Source organism: Phalacrocorax aristotelis, chromosome 5 (genome assembly GCF_949628215.1).
Source record: "Phalacrocorax aristotelis chromosome 5, bGulAri2.1, whole genome shotgun sequence".
NCBI lineage: Eukaryota > Metazoa > Chordata > Aves > Suliformes > Phalacrocoracidae > Phalacrocorax > Phalacrocorax aristotelis.
The window spans coordinates 4314942-4327790 of record NC_134280.1 but is presented as its reverse complement, the minus strand read 5'-3'; positions in this window follow the sequence as shown (position 1 = coordinate 4327790).

Below are 12849 nucleotides of genomic sequence, written 5' to 3'. Positions count from 1 at the left end.
TTATCCCCTCTGATATGTAATCAATGAATCTAGAAATTTTTGGCTGTCTCTATCAAGAAGAGCTAAGCAATTTTTTAATATCAATGCATAGGCAGGGGAGTTGTGTGCATTAGTTGTCGGTAAAATTACAGAAAGTGCTGCAATAAAGTTTAGTAAACTTTTTACCTTCCATAATCATAGGCTTACCTGGGTCAAAAGCATTAGTCATGGATATTCATTACAAACTGCAAGCTCATAAAAGACGGCATATGGCAGTACTGAATTTCTTGCTGTATAAAGTTAAATTCATAGTAATAACATCTGTGCAGAATTTAGAGCCCCAACAATTACAGTGAGGTCAATATACTGAGGCAAAGATTGATGGCATTCTGCAAATCTTAAACGACAAGTTAAATAGGTATAAAATAAACAAACAACTTTATTTCTTATTAAAGACCAGACAACTGGGGTGCGAATGCTAAGAGCTCAGCAATGAGGGCCAAGAAGAGTAGTGTAATGCCATGGGTTGTATTGTTGGGTTGTAACTCCAGGAGCAAGGGGTGCTATTTGGAGCAGGCTCTTGCCTGCCTTTTGTTGATGATATAAGTGAAAACTCATAACCACTGTGTAGGACCCTGAAACACCAACTAGTTCAATTATTCTCTGCTCAGACTGACTGCTTAAGGTTTATAAGTGAGAAGAGGAATCAGGCAATGTTTCTAGCCATATCTGGCTTAGCTTCAGCACCTCAGTCTTGTTTTTGTGTTTATGCTCTTTCCTCATTTTTCAGAAATATTTAAAATTAGCAAAGGGCAATGTACCACTGCCAGAGACCAGTACAGTTCTGAACATAGGCAGGGGACGCTTCCATCATACCTTAGGTTCTAGGATTATTTTGCTTTTTTAAATGTGTGATGTAATTTTTCTAAAGCCACGTGTGATCGTTGACTTGGTGAAATTTTCAGTGTGTGCTGTAGCATTTGCAGGGAGACAGAGGGTGAAATTGCAAGTGGTGAGTAAAAGCAACGTAACAGGGTGTGACCCCACCAAAGAGCTCATCCTTCGAGTCACTTCGTCTGTTGTGCTTGAACTTGAAATGTAAGAAGTTCTTGACTTGACAATGCAGGCAAAAATAGCGGTGAAAACTATCTGTTTTAAAAGGTGGAGTTTAGTAGGTACTTACCCAAATCTACAAGTGAAACATAAAGGTTTTAATCCAACATGGATTGAAAAAGAAGAAATTATGGCTTTACCGAAAGCCTGTGTGGCTTGTGTCCTAGTGGTATGAGGCCCTCAGGTCATCATCTGTGGTGATTCAACTGCTATGCCTTCTCCTACCTCTGTGGCACGTGTTACTCTAAAAGAAGAAAAAAGGGACCAACAGCACTCCCAGAGCAGGGATATAACAGAAATAACACCTGTTGCTCTTCTAACTGCTCATGCTTCCCTGCTTCATAGCCGGGGTTCCTACTCATGGTTTTCCACAATGCTGCGCACAAATGTCCGTAGCAGCACTTCTGGCTCTGCACCAGGGTCGGAAGAATGGGAAGAAAGGGGAAAATATTTTTTGCTCAATAGCGAAGTTGGAGACAAGGAAACTTGTGCTTGTTTTTTTTTTTTATTATTTTTTCCCATGCAGTGAGGAAAACATGCAAATGAGTGTGAAACAGAAATTATTCTGAAAACAGACAGGAACAGCATCATTGAAAGAACGGGGCCATCAAGGGAAATCCAAATCCAGGGCACAACTGAGAGAAATCACAGAAAGCTGGGATTAACACCACATTAACGGGGAAGGGTGATATTTCAAAGGGAATAATCAATGAAAAATGGACCTACATTTTTTTTATTATTATTATTCTACAGAGATAATTTGAAATAGGAGGGATGAGGAAAGTTGTTATATAATTTGAAAAACATGCTACACTGCCATTTCTCAACAGCCAAATCCTGTCCTTGTGGTTGTCCTGTGTATCACGCTGACCAACAACATTACATGATTTAGTCATAGAGTATTCTGTTTCCAAAGCAGGAAGAAGGCTGGAGTACCTCCCTGGAAGGAGAAGTTGGGCAAGGAAAATATATTCTGCTGACCAAAAAATAAAACCATGTGTGAACAATGGAAGTGCTGTATTGATTATCTTTAAAACGATGTATTTATCAGCGTCATTTTTTACTGAGGTTATCCTGGCAGGCTCTTTATTACCATAAAGGAAACTCTCGGTTGGCAGCTCTGTGCAGTGGTCATTCACTTGAAAATGAGAGTTTAGTATCTTCTGGCATTGTATCAACTTCCAGTAAAACTCCAGAAGAACCTTATATATAACCTAGCTCTGAAGATTGCTTCAAAATTTGGAACAATAAGTACATTTCTTAGTTTCAGAGATGACCCTGTTCTTTTTTTTTCCTCTTGTAAAGAATAATAATGTCTTACTTAGAAGAACCCGTAATGTTTCTGGCCTGCACTCATAGTATCTTGTATAGCTTAGACATTGGATTTTAGTAAGCGAGGAGAAAGACTTTTCTTAGCTTGGGAGTCATCCAGGGAAAAATAGGTATGCCATGGAAGTATGCAGGAAAGGCAATAGGTGATGATGTTCTTTTGACTGCACTTCCCAGCCAAGGTCATATCATATTTCTTGCATACTGAGGAACTTGGAACTGAGGAACTATCTGTTGGATTTACAATTTGGAAATGTTTTCCCTCAAAAATCCTGATGTGCCAAAAGCAAGTAGTTAAAAGGAAATGTCTTTGTTTTTAAAAAGGTTCTGCTGGAAGTGGGGGGACTCAGTCTCTGGAGAGCTCTGCCACCCATCCTGGTCGCTAGTGGGGACTTCCCCAGGGCATGGCCCCAAATCCTACCAGCATTTGGGTCAGCCTCCTCCAGGAAGGACCTCCTGGCTACAGAGCTCCTAATATTACTAATCCTACAGCAATTTCGGTGGCAGAACCGTCCCAGAGCCTGGGAACAAGGTAGACCTGGAAACTGTTGAGCAAAATGGGGACCGTGTCTGCCAACCCTCGTGCTGTCCCCATTGCTCGTTGGTTAGTCATGGCACGTGCATGGGCTGTGGTGAGCTCATGGGCAGCTGTTACCAGGTGCCAGAGAGCTGCTTGCAGTGCACAGCTCTTGCTCTTTGTTGTTTCCAAATAAGGATTTTTCAGCCTTTGGTATTTTAGGGGAAATTTTGAAAAATTATCAATTCTCACTTGCAACTATAAAAAACCACCCAAAACAACAACAAATTTCCAAATGACAAATTAAACCAAACAAAAAAAAAAACAAAAAAGAAGAAGGAATTTCAACCAGCTACAGGTGTAAGTGCCAGGACTTTACGTGTCTATGCTCAGTAGAGAGACAACCAGGTTTGGCAGAGTAGAGGCGTTGTCTATCTATGTGCAGAAAACAGTGGTTTCCTCAGTTTCATTCTACTATCATGCAGTTTCCACATGAGTTATTAGTTGCCTGTTGTTTCCATCCCAAAGAAGGTGGTGTTTCAGTGTACCATAAAGCCTGTGCTATGTGTGTGCGCTGAGTATTAATTAGTTATTACTCATGAAGGTGTTCCAGAGGAGGCAAGGTTTGGCTGTGGCTAACACGCCTGTGCTCTGACAGCCACGCACCATGAGCTCAGAGGAGTCTGGCCAGAGCCATACACGATCAGAAATCAAAATCCTGACCTTAGCCAGTAGTGACTGGAAGAGTTTGAGCTGGATGTTGCATGAAAAGGTTTGTGTACTCACAGGTTTGTGGCAGAAAATTTTGTCAAGGCAAAAGACACCCCAACAAACCACCTCAAAAATTCTCTTGTGATTAGGTTGGGGTTTTGGGGTTCTGTTGTTGTTGTTGTTCCTTTGTTACTTCTGAAAAAAGAGGAAATAAGAGTTTCCAGATTATTATTATTATTAATAATAATTATTTAATAATTATACATATATGTAATGTATAATATTTTTTATGCATATATATAAAATATGCTCAAGCAGGGACGTTGGACAAGATGATCTCTAGAGGTCCCTTCCAGCCCCTACCCTTCTGGGATTCTGTGTGATTCTGTGATTATATTTTATACGTACATATTTGTAATGATGTCACAGTGCCCTGTTCGGGAGATACGTTCCTGGCTTCCACGCTACTCAAAATGAGTTCAACCTGTGTGGCCTTGAGCAGAATGGCAGACAGGCATATTTTTTATTGCTGATTCCAACTCTCATAAATTCTTAACTTGCTTAGAATTTGCCAGATTAAATGAAAAGTTACTCTAATTAAGGATTTATTAAAACATGAATCCTTGACCCAATAGAATGTAATAACTCATTTGTTTCAAATAAGACCTATTTAATTGTTCCGTCGCTGGCCTAAGCAGGCTGCGCTGAGGGTTCGAGGCCTATCAGTGCAGTGCTCAGTCACGTGTTCTCCAAATCCACTTTCAAAATGCAAAATACTCCGCAAAAATTTTGATCCCCAAACCACTATGCAGGCAGAAGCCCCTAAAACAAAAATGTGGCATTTTAATTAAAAATTAAAGTGCTGAAATCCCTTATTATTCTGCATCACAAAGCAAAGACTATTAAAATACTATTTTTGTACATAAGGTTCTATTTTAATTTTTTGTGAGCAACCTTCCCCTCCATATCTTCAAAAACAATAGTTATTGATTTACAGTCTTATAAATCCTGTAACATGGAACTATAAATAAATATAAAAAAAAAAAAAAGAAAATTGCTCCCAAGCCAAGTCCATATATGGCGCTAGTCAGCAGAGAGCCATTTTGCAGAGGGATATAAACTGCAGAAAATAATTTCTATTGAAAATGCAAAGAAATCTGAAACTGCGCACTGCCACAAACAATGCAGCCATAATTAAGGAATTACTCATTCCTCCTCCCCATCTTTGAAATAAGCCTTCTCTTTTTTTAATTGGTTGGATATAGAAAACATATTACTATATTTGGGTCCTGTTTCCCTAGAATAGGAATAGTCCTGCAAGGAATTCCCAGTAAAACAGTGTTGCAGTTCTACAGTATATTAAAAAAAAAAAAACCACCATAGGAAAGTGTTATCCAATGGGCAGATGTTAACTTAAAGTGCACATTGTTTGGAAAAGGAGTTAATTAACAACTTATTAATTGGATAGAAAGTCTGAAACTGTTGTACTTCTAGCAAATACATAATTTTCTTCAAGTATTATTAAAGCGTTTTTGTTGTACCTATTAAAGATTCTTGTCTCTAAGTTAATTTCATTATGCTAATAAGCTATCATCGTTACAGAACCTAAGCTTTGATCCATGTTAATTGTCGTGATCTTCAAAGACAAAGTCACCACTTACTTTAAATGAATTTTACATCTTTTTAAAGAATCACACGGAAATTAGGGGAAGTAATTAATTTTTTATTATGTGTCTCAATATTTTTAAGGGAGGAAGTCAATGGTATTGGCTAGAATTCATTTTAACATTTAACTAGGGAAAACAGCATGAGGCAAAAAAACGTTCAGATGCAAAAGATTAAAGAAAATTTGAAACTGGGACCTAATTTGTCTTGATAAACTTTGGTGTTTAATATGCTTCTTTTGTTCTCAGTGTGAAACTGCAGGGTTTTGATTTGTAAAAACTTTTTGAAGAATTAATTCTTTCTAGTTTTTATTCTTTTCTTTGCTTTCCTTTTACTGTAAGACAGAGGAGTTGACCTTCAAACCATAACACTTTTAAATATCTATGAATATACAAGGTTAAATCTATTAGTGGTCTGAGATTAGTTGTTTTACACTTACAAAGTGTGTACCTTCTGCAGCAAATTTTATCTTTTAGTGAATGATAACAAGCTTACATCAACCTACGTGTTTTAAGCAAATAATAGAATATGGGTAGTAAGTGATTCATTCCTCTTTCCATTAAGTGTTGGTTATTTTAACCCTTTGATTTTATACAAAGCTCAGTTCTGAATCAATAAGACATTTTTCTATTTGAGAGCAGAACCTAAATGTTAGTGTTGTCAACACTGCTATGAATGCTAATTTATAGTTTCCACAAATTCCCCTTTATCTTTTTCAGACCTCTCTTGAAAAGAACCAATATGCACATCTTGTAAATAAGAAAAGACAATTAAAAACAAAACAAAACAAAACCAGAAGAAAGCTTGTGCTCTGTGTTTCTGACAAGGTTCACCATTTGAAGTCATGCTATATTGAAACTGCTCTGTCATATTTACAAAGTAGAAGCATCCCGTTGCACTTTCAGTGAAAAATGGTGCCTTTTTGAAAGGCAACAGACAAAAGTAATTTAAGGCTAGTAACAGCGATTGAAGTCAAAAGCCAGATTACCTTCTTCATTCTCCCTAGTTAGCAGCGTGTAAGTATTGTATATGCAAGTAAACATCAAGTTTGAAGGGAACCGATGCTGGTCGGATTTCTGCAGCGGACAGGTGGTGAGCTCATTGTGAGGATTTTTCAGCATTAATGCTGTACTCATTTAGACTAACACCAGGCTTGAGTGACCCTCATCTGGATTTAACCTATGACCCGTCAATCCAGAGACATACTTTCAGATCTCAACATCAGTTCCCCCCCCCGCCTTTGTTTTTTTTTTTTTAAGCATAGATGCCTTTAGTCATTAAGCAGCTTTCATAACTGGAACATATACATGTGCTATTCAGTGCTCTTTGATTTGTAATCTAGGTTTCTGCCCATATAATCCCCAGTATCTACCTGAATTCAGCTGAAGTTGAAAATTCTTTGGTTGGGCATGTAGTAGCGATTGGGCAAAGGATTGCACTGCTTATCCGTGTGACTTTTCACTTTTTGTGGTAGGGGGGTGTTGTGCAAAAATGTCTGCAGACATGAGGGTTGTTTATTATTAGTATTAGTATTACTACTACTACTACTACTACTGTATTCGGGCATTAGTTTCACAGCCAGCAGGTAATTTTCTGATAAACCAGGATTTTGTTTGATTTCTAATTTTTTTTTTAGATGCAAATTTTAATTATATTCAGATATAAACCCTTTGTGCTTCAGTTTTGATTAAACTTCGAAAAAGGATGGGTTATAGTGGGTATGGGGCATGGAAGGAAGGCATAAGGAACCCTGTTGTAGAGAAGTAAGAGCTTCCTCATCACTTTGATAAATCCAGGGAAGGTAGTGGCTCCCACAGTGCCCTCCCCTTGACTGAGCAATTAAAAGGCACAATTCTCCCTATCACATCTTTTCTTAATAATAATAACACTCCATAATTGTTTATGTAAATACACAATTCAATACTACTCATCCCAGCGGTACTGTGCTTGTCGAGTGAGTAATTTTTTCACCTGGCAGTATGATGTTGTAAGAGTCAGTTGTCTTAACTAATCCTGGCTAAAATGCAAAATTCTGTTTTGTAAGAAAATTTCTGGCCAGCTCTAATCTTAACCTCTTGCCTGTCTGTAGCTTCTAAATCGATGTCACAGTTGTAATAGCTTTGAAACCCCATATGTTTGTAAACTAAATAAACCTTGATATTCAAAGGAGATGAAGACAAGAATTACATCTCTTGGCAATGGTGCTCTGAGCTCAGTTTCAGCTCATGTTGGCTCCTCATTTTTATGCCCGTATACTACGCCAAATCTTCCTTATCTATACAAACATATTAACACTGACTGTTTGCTAACGCTGCGATGCATCATTCTCTTATCTTCAGTTTTGACCCTAATGTTACATAATTACTTTGAAACTACATTTCTTGGTAGTTCATTGGGAGCGCCTTCGGTTTCTCAGCTCTTTACTGAGGGCTGCCTCTCCTACCCACTGACTAAATTAGCTCCTCGCTGCTCTCAGCCAGCTAAAGCAGAAAGGCTGCCAAATAGTTTCCTGCTCAAAGATCTCCCTATCCCTTCTGTGTCATGGGCCATAACCCTGCAGCTCTAGTATTTTTCCCAGGTATATGCTTCCCATTATATTAAACTTACACGTTTTGGCTTCAGTGATGCAATCCCAGATCTTTCTAAAGTTGCCCCAAACTTCTGCTTGTCCTATTTTCCACTGTCTGCTGTTAGGCAGGATTCAGAATCTTCTTAAAACAAATGTATATTCTGTTAACATGTGAATAAGGTCTGTACTAAACATAATCAAAATAGCACCCTAAATATCATACATAAACACTCATAGCTGTTTCTCATACCATCTACTAGGACTATTAATACATAAAAAAGAAATAAATATTTGCCATCAGTTCTATCTGGCCAAAAGTCTTCCTTTAGGAATAGCATAACATATTTCTTTTCAATATAAAATTGCCTTAATGATTTTTTGGCCCATCCACAAAAGTGTAGTTCCATCTCTTTCCCCATAGTGCCCAAAGAATATGCAAATTATGTTTATTCCAGCTCTCAAAATGAAAAGCCTAAAAAGAATCTCTTTTAGCTATTTAGGAAAGGCTCAGAAAACTTTCCTAAGTGTGACTGTTATGTATGCCAAGAACTTTCTTATTCATGGAAGATGTCCTCAAGCTCTTTGCTATTGTTCTGAGGTCTTCCCCTCGCCCAGGCTGGCTTCTCGGCATTCCTACAATGGCTCTGTTCCTCGCGATGCCCGAGAAGGCAGCATCCCCCATTCCATCTACAGTCTGGAGCCTGCAAACGTGGAAAACTGAGTCAAACCCTTAAACCTTCCAGGCTCCCAGTTATGAAGCCAAAAGCATGAAACGTAGAAGCTTTCAGGGTTTCTGTGCTCTTTACATTAAAGTTGCGAGTTATAGCATAAGGGGATCCAAGAGCTCTCATGGCTGTAGGTGTCTGATTAACAATCTCCAGGAAATCTCAGGAAAGCCACAGGGTGAAGGTCTTTGGGAGGCTGGCTCTCCCAAACCTTTTGTTTCTGACCTACCCTTAGTCTGATATAGCCAAAAAGGACCCCAGAAGCCCTGGACATCACAGGCAACAAGCCTACACAGTATTTAAGATTAGTCTTTACTGCAAAATTTTCATATTGAGACTTTTCAATTCTTTCTCTTTTTTCCTCCCCAGCTATTAAAAAAATCCACTTTTAATGTGAAGCAAAGCCAGCATCCTTTGACCACCCTATGAGCACAGCTATCTGTAACCCAGTTATAGGAAATAATTCCCTTTAAAGAAGATACTGAGGACGTGATCCAAAACAGGATTTCCAGTATTCCACGACCTAGATGACTGCTAGATCGCCCTGCCTATATAAAACAGAAAATAACCCAATTTTCCACAGTGTTAGTGAGAGAATATAAGTTAAATGGAATCAAAGAGAAGCTTCGGATGCTCAGTGGAGATGGTCTGCATAGCCAGATGCAGGCTTGTTCATCTGAAATTTGGTCTGTAAGGACTGCACATCGTGGTCACCCCCACAGCTGCACCTCTGTGAGACCTGACACTTGCGGGTAGGATCTTATATTGGAGAGATTCTTGCCTAACTCCGGTACCTAGAGCTCAAGATTTTTCATCTTAAAAACTGTGATTAGCTAACTATAACCTAGCTAACTGGGTATTAGCCCATTTTTATATCTCTCAGAAAAGTAATGGCATTCTGAGAAAAACTTTTCAATTTTTCTTGTTTTCCAGAGCAATTGCTTATGAAAAAAAGTTTGGCTTGAGACTTGCTGTGGGAATGTTATTCAAGCACTGGTTAAGTGCCAGAATGTGTTGGGAAGAGTTTCCAGAAAAATATCACCCTGATTAAAACCTGATTTTACTGAGTTTTCTTTATGCAAAGGGTTACCAGAATAGTAAGACAAAGTCATTAGTCAGATTTTCCTTCCCTTACTTGATCATTACCAGTGATGCTTTTATTGCTGTTATTTGAATGATTATTGTTACAACAACTCATCAGCAAGCTACTTAGGTACTGCTTTCCTCTAGCCTCACTCCTCACATGATACGTTAAATGTCCTGTTGATGACGGTCCTTGTTTGGCAATTTTTCGGCAGTGCCCTTTTATTCTTTGTGATAAATTTAATTGGATATATGAGGAAAAGATGGAGAGAAATCCATAATGCTAACGGGTTTTTTGCTCCCTAAGTTATGTTCTTCATGAAGTCACCAGTGTAACTATCAACCGAAAACAGCTCGTCTTATGCTAAAGGACTAAATTAAATCAGGAAACAGCAGAGGACAACAAAAAATGCTATTCTGATAATTGGAGGGATTATGTCTAAATTTTCTCTTATAAGGCCATCTGTAAAGGTCATATGATTGGGTTGGTTCTTTTCAAGAGATAAAACTGGGCCAATCATGTTTGATACTGGGTTAGTAATATCTTCAAAAGTGGCCGTGGGTACACAGCCGCTCTCTAAATATTGGGCTGAACAAACATCCACCACGCGATTTCTGTGAAACATGCCTTGTTTTTCATCTTAGCCATGGATGTGGTTAAAACACCCTACTGTATTCTGTGAGTGCTATACTACTCTTGGTAGGAGATCACAAGATGTTGGGGTTAACTGTCAGATTCTTTAGTCTTCTAAAGACCTTTGCCTTTTAACTAAATGCTTGCTTATCTTTCTAATTTAACATAGTCCCACATTCTTTTTGTAGTAATTTTGGACTATCTGATAACATATAATGGAAAACATGTTTATGTCTTCCACTAGTTCTTGTTGCATATTTCAAATGCTTAGAACAACAATTTTCAGAAGCTTTCATTAAGGTTAATTTAAAAACTACATTAAATACAAACAGATTTTCTCACAAACAAAATGCAATGTGTACTTAACAGACTTCTGTATGTTATATTTGATAAACTACCTCATATAAATGCAAATTCTGACTTTCTGCCAGAACCAGGTGGTACGGAAAATATTTCTATTAAACAAATAATGCTGGGAGAGCAAACTTCAAGTTACGGTAGGTTACACCGAGAAAGAAGATCTTTCCACTGAGGTCAGATGTATATTTATGTTATTTCTTCTGAGCGCTTTGCTTCTGCACTGAAGACGATGTAGTACAGCTCCATATAAAAGGCAGGTGCATGTATACATAGGACAAATATCCATTTTTAACCAATTTTAAAAAAAATTTTATATCTGGCTATTGCTGACTCCATTTGCTTTACTGAACAGCGGCACAGGAAGATACCGTGCTATGACCTGAACTCTGAAACTAAGCCAGAAGGGTCAAGAGGAAGAGGAGCAACCCTCAGACCTGGAATCATTAGGTATGATCTGAAAACAGAGCTTCGTATGCTTTTTGCTGGGTGCCAACTCATCTCGCTGCAGTTGGATAATGTTCATTTGGAAAAGGAGCATGAAAATCAAAGCTGCCAGAGGCGACTCTAAAGAGCATATGATGGAAACAAATTGAGTCACCACGAATGTGGCTAACATTGTTGGTGGAAACTGGGACACCCGCATGAGCCATTGTTCGCTGTACCTCGTCTGGTTTATGTAGCTCACTGAGTTGAAAGCTGGATCTGCATTAACCTTGTGATTCGAGGGGGATTCATGCAATGTGGTTTCAATTGTCTATGGATGCTTTCAGTTTGTACGGCGCACTGCCAGTAACGATCGGTCCTACTGGTCTCCCACATTCATGGTGTTGTCTCAACTCACCCTGATGAAGCTGTGGTGAGGGCTGTTTCCTGATGTGGTCACTTTTAGCGGGCTGCTGCTCTGCAAGTCTGCTAGGAGAGGGGTTTTTATTCGCTCTTCCCTCTGCCCCGATAACAGCTGCTGCATAGAAGTTTTCCCTGAACCTATTTGCTGTGGAAAAGGGCTTTTTTGTTTTTCAGGCTGGTTTCTGTCCTGCCTTGGTCTGAAGCCACCTTTGGTGCTATTGCAGAAGTATCTGAGGCCGTGATTTATTCTCTTGGGCTCTGCTCGTTTGGAGGTTGCACAGAGTGAGGCTTGTACTGGTTTTACCACCTATTTCCATCCTACTGGCGTACACAGCTCTTGTCTGGGAGCATTTTTCTGTGGGCATGACAGTGATGAGACCTACTAAAATAGCGAGAGATCACTTTAACCACCACCAAATTACAGCCATGCCTGAGGCAAATTACAACAGCTTTCTGACAGTGTCACCATGCTATCTTTGTGACAGAGATGGAGATAATGAGAATTAATTAATCAGTCTTTGATTAGAAAAAAGAGGAGGGGGAAATCCTTCTGCTGTGATTCCACTACAAAATACATGAAACTGGTGAGGTTTTTATTTGATGTTACTTCTCAAATATAGGGCAGGCATTTGTAATGCAGCTTTCGGGATTGCATGGCTGCTGTCTTGGTTAGCCCTCCAAACCCACTGCTGATGGACCGAAGGGGTGAGAGGTCCTCCTTTTATAGATAAATATATGTTGGACACTAGCACCACGAGGCTGATTCAGGTGCTGTTATTCTCACAGTGCAAAAAATCCCACTTATTCGAATGTCTTGAGTGAAGTCCCAGGTACGCTCTCCTTGACTAAAGTCAACCCTGCCTTCTCCGCAGTACTGGGGGTGAAATTCTGTGTTGCACTCTTTAGACTGATGGCTAAATCTTAAAAATTGGTCCCTTATGATAAAACATGAACTACATGGTGCCAGGGTCTGACTGGAATTACAATTATCTAAGTAGATTCATTTGTATCCCTTTCATAGCAGCTTTTCTCTGGGCACAAGCTTTTTCTGTGGGGCATGGGAAGAACAAAATTAATCTTATAAAGAGGAAGGGGTTTACACTGAAATCGATAGTTACAGAATTAACTGGGTAAATGACTTTTTCTTAATTCTTTCTCTTCTCAGAAGACGCAGTTTTGATGGGTACACAAATCCAGTGGCTGCCAAAAAGCTGATAACGCATGAAATATTTCATCTCAGCTGTGTTGAGCTGGTCTAGACTTTAATATTAGTGAAAACTGAGAGTGTAAAAATATGCCAGTGTTGGAGGTGAAAAAA